Source organism: Scylla paramamosain, chromosome 4 (assembly GCF_035594125.1).
Source record: "Scylla paramamosain isolate STU-SP2022 chromosome 4, ASM3559412v1, whole genome shotgun sequence".
NCBI lineage: Eukaryota > Metazoa > Arthropoda > Malacostraca > Decapoda > Portunidae > Scylla > Scylla paramamosain.
Window position 1 is genome coordinate 7,625,001 of NC_087154.1, and position 5,000 is coordinate 7,630,000.

General features: G+C 33.8%; 1 long non-coding RNA gene across 3 annotated transcripts in view; it reads left to right on the forward strand.

Annotated features, from left to right (window-relative positions):
* The window catches only part of LOC135099669 (uncharacterized), a 341,412-nt gene that overhangs the window by 166,178 nt on the left and 170,234 nt on the right, over positions 1–5,000 (forward strand). For all 3 annotated transcript variants that reach the window (XR_010268245.1, XR_010268257.1, XR_010268255.1), the window contains exon 4: positions 4,215–4,259. This is a non-coding gene — a long non-coding RNA (uncharacterized LOC135099669). The remainder of the gene's footprint in view (positions 1–4,214; positions 4,260–5,000) is intronic.

The following is a 5,000-nucleotide window of genomic DNA, read 5'->3' on the forward strand; positions in this document are numbered from 1 at the left end:
AACACTATTGTTCGCTTTAAATCAACATTATAGCTCATTACACACACACACACACACACACACACACACACACACACACACACACATGAAGAAAGAAAAGAAAATACTTTTTTTTTTTTTCATTGTCGAGAAGATCAAGAGACAAACAATGAGAGGAAGACACGGGGAGCCTTGGCCTACCTGTCTGCGGCCAAGGACAGGTGTGAGGCGCCTCTGCTACTCACCTGTGGAAGGAAGGAAACAGGTATATTAGAAAAAAACAAATAAGTTCTCTCATATAGTTAAGAAAGAAGTGACTGTATTAAAATAGAAAAAAAAATTAAGAGGTAGATGCGTACATTAAATATTGTGATATGAATAAAAATGTGGAGGTTTATCTCAACTTGAAAGTAAATACATAGGCGTGTTTATATGTAGTAAAGTACAGACTCTATTTTGTTGACGTGAGTAGGAGAGAGTCCAAGAGTGTAAAAATGTAGAAATATGTAGGAAGAAAATATTCAGTGAGTTGCTGCTCCCCGTCCCGAAAAAAATAAAATAAATAAATAAAATAACTAAAGAAATAATCAGTGTAAGGATTGGTGCACAAATTAAACAGGGAATAGAATAAGAAAAATAAAGTTTGTTCAGAAGTATAGAGAAACGCTTCTTAAAAACGGTGGATATTTATGTAGACAAATTGGGTCTTAGATGATGCTGTTCGTTTGTTGCACATGAAAATTAATGAGCAGCGACAAGAAAAATATGTACTTGTGCATAAACAAGTTTCTACGTTGAAGAAAAATATAACAAAACTAGCACACGAAATTTTCAGAGAGAGAGAAAAAAAAGTTGTCAAAAAAAAACATTAAATAAGAAAAACAAGAGTAATTCAAGGAAACAAGAAAAAAAAACAAATAAACGAAGGAAAAACCGACGAAAACAAGGCAAGGAAATAAAGAGAAAAAAAAGGTAAAAAAAAAAAAAGAAGAAAAACACAAAACAGTGACTGACAGACAAAACACTGAAAAAGAGAGAGAGAGAGAGAGAGAGAGAGAGAGAGAGAGAGAGAGAGAGAGAGAGAGAGAGAGAGAGAGAGAGAGAGAGAGAGAGAGAGAGTAGCAGAAACAGATAAAGATGTTGATAGTGCAGAGGACACACTAATGTACATCCTCTGATCAGTTGAATTAGCTTGACAAACAAGTTCCTTCTCGTCCCTCTCTACCAGACGTGTCGTTCATTAGCTTGATGGATCGTCTTCACCCAGTCTTCCTCCAGCCAGCTCCTCCACACGCCAGTCCCTCCCAGCCCACCTCAGCCAAGCGTAGTCCCTTCCACCTCATTTCTCCCCAGCACAATATCTCATCCTAGCTCCTCACGGTTCGCTCTGTCTCATCCCAGCCCCTCCCAGCACAGTCTATCTGATCTCGATTCTTTTCAGCTCAATCTATCTTACCCCAGTCTCTCCTAGCCCAGTATATCTCATTCCAGCCTTTCCTATCATAGTCTATCTTATCCTAGCCCCTTTCAACCTAGTCTATCTTATCCCAGTCCCTTTCCAGTCAGTCCCTCATAGCCCAATCCTTTCTTATCCCAGCATCCCTTTATTCCCTATCTTTACCAAAACATCACAGTCCATCCTAGCTTTACTCAACCGTAATAAATAGACAGATAGGTAAGACATGTAAGGTATTCATGGCCTAATATTTCTTTCTTTCTTTTTCTTTATTTTTATTCATATTTATCAGTAATCCTGCATGCGTTTCATTACATATTTGGAAAACACGAACAGTGGAAGACATCACCTGACAACAACACTACGATGGTTAAATGTATAACTGTAACACACACACACACACACACACACACACACACACACACGTATTCCACTCCACTCCACTCTCTCTCCAACCACCACCGCCACCACCACCACCACTTCCTTAAGGCGCTCGTGATCTCTGTAAGGAGGATGGATGTGACAGGGATCCGCGGGCAGGAATGTGGCGCGGCTTATCCTTCAAGGTAATTAAGACGGACAGGACTCGCCGAACGTAGCTTGGGTGGATAGAATAGTTTCATTTTGACGTCTCCGTGGGGGTCAGCTACGATATTCGGAAGCTACAGATGAAAAAAAAGGGAGATACAGGTGGAAAAAAAAGGGTTACAGGTGAAAATGAAGGGGATTCAGGTGAAAATAAATGAGTTACAGGTGAGAGCAAATGAGCTATAGGTGAAAATAAAGGAGTTACAATTAAGAAAAGGAACTATAGATGAAGAAAAGTAGCTGCAGGTGAATAAAAGAAACTACAAGTGAAAAAATAAGCTACAATTGAAAAAACGGAGCTATAGTTGAAAAAGTAGATAAAAAAAGAAAGGTGTGTAGATGTTTGAGACTCGTATGATGTAATATTTTGTTTTTTTCTTTTCTTTTCTTTCTGATGGTTTCCTGTCGAGTCATGTTATCTATATTAAGTGATGTTATAACTCTCTCTCTCTCTCTCTCTCTCTCTCTCTCTCTCTCTCTCTCTCTCTCTCTCTCTCTCTCTCTCTCTCTCTCTCTCTCTCTCTCTCTCTCTCTCTCTAGGAAAAACAAGGAGAATAATGAACAGAATAATAAGATAAGAACTAAGATATCTACAAAGCCAAGGAAAAGCTGATAGTTACATAAGAAAACGAGACTGAAGAAGTTAGATAATTATAATAAGTTCCTAGTATTGATATATGGTGCGCTCTCATTAACTGTGGGCAAATTACTAAAGAGACGTAGTAGTAAAATGTGAGGAAAATAATACCACTGTGTTTTAATAGACAGAACCAGACTAGATGACAGTATAACCACTTCTTTTGTGTATTTAGTTTGTTGGTTAGTTAGTGTGTTATTTTCTCTTAGGATCTGACAGCTCATGGAAAGATTAGTTGTAGAGGATACAAAGCTCATAAGAAAATAAATAAATCAGGGCTTAATAAGTGCATTTAGATACTAAGTCATCCATGCTGTTTTGTTTGATCCATTTACATTTTTCTCTTTATTTTACTTGTGTTTTTTTTGTATATATATATATATATATATATATATATATATATATATATATATATATATATATATATATATATATATATATATATATATATATATATATATATTGTCATCCATGCTCTTTTATTTGATTCATTTATTTTTTCTCTTTATTTTACTTGTTATATATATATATATATATATATATATATATATATATATATATATATATATATATATATATATATATATATATATATATATATATATATATATATATATATATTATCTAGTTTCCATTTTGTTCATTTTTTTCGTTTTTGTTTTATTGACATATTTTAATGTTATTCTGTTTTATTGATTTTTTTTTATTACATCTGGCGGCATCAAAGTGTCAGAGTCGAGAAGGGTTAGTTATTTATTTCCTAGATTATTAATTTATATATTTATATAACTTATTTTTATTTATTTATCTTGATTATTTTTATTTATTTATTTATCAAACTTATTTTTGTGTATTTTATAAAATAAAATTTTATTTTATTTTGGTCTGGGGTCGGACATATTGTAAAAATGAAGATCTGTAAGGAAAGGAAAAAGAAATGGAGAGATTAAGAACAGTTGAAGGTAATGATTGATGGGATATTAAAAGATTATATACTACACAGCACTCTACTACATATTACATACTGTAAGATAACATATGCCCTTCTTTTTATGTTTTATTCATTTATTTATTCATTCTTACCTTAGGAACATTCGTTATGAAAAAAAAATATATATAAGAAAATATATAAAACAAAAAAAGAACAAAAGATGACACTTGAATAACTGTCTAGTTTCTTTTTTTTTTTTACGTATTTATCCTAGCTTCCTTCATTTTTCCCGTTTTTTTTTTTTATTCTCTTACTTTCCACGTTTACCTATTCACTTCCTGCACCTACTCCTTCCTCCTGTTTGTTTCCTTCCCAATTTTTATTTGGCTCAAATCTGATATTTCCGGTTATTCTTTATTTTCTATTTCTTTATCTTGCATATTCATCCTACATATATTTCTTTTTATCTTATCATGTTATTTTTTTGGCTTAGAGTGTAAATGTTGTGTGCACAAGTGTGTGGTGCTTTCTTTATCTGGGCCACCCCGTGTGTGAGAGATTGCTGGCCTGGTGTATACGTAGAAAGACACAAGTTATTCCTAGTTATCTCCTTTCCCCTGCAGATTGTGGTGCTCGTGTGTCCTCGCAGTCAGCCAGACAGTGATGTGGTGAGTGTTTATTTTTGTTACTGTATTTCATCTATAGTAATGGATACGAAAAAAAAAATAAATAAATAAAGGAAAAGAGAAAAAAAGAGTTGTCTGTGCATATTCGGAAATATTGGAAGAAATTAAATATGCTGTTATTTGCTGCTCTTGTTTTTTTGTACTGGAGATCCGGTTATTTTACTCCATCTCTTGCAATGTAAACAAAAAAAATAAAAATAGGTTCCTGTGACTATTTTGATAAGCTGAAAGATAGTAAATACGGTCTTTTCTGTTGCACTCGCTGTGATTGATAATGAAGATACTGCTTCACACCATCTTCCCTTCCCCAAGAGACTCTCAGCACACTTCACAAACTAAACTGATCTTTTTCCCTTGGATCTTCTGATTTAACCCTACGACTGGTGATGACAATATAACACTTGCTACTTCATTTGAATAACTCACAACTTTACCGAGCAGATTACATCACGAGTCCCTAGAAGATTTGAACAATTGATTCACTTTTGTTTGCTGATGTTGGTGTCTATGGAAATTATGCTTCAAATTGGCACTACGTTTGATCAAGCTTGAGTAGAAGGCATTTTTTAGTAATTTTTTATATATTTACTTTATTTTTCGGGGGGAGTTGGGGAAGTCGGGGTAACTACATTAATATTGGCCTTTCTTTTCAGTTTTTTTTTCTTTACCCTTTGTCGGTCCCCCAAAAATATAGATAAGTAAATGAATAAATAAAAAAAACAA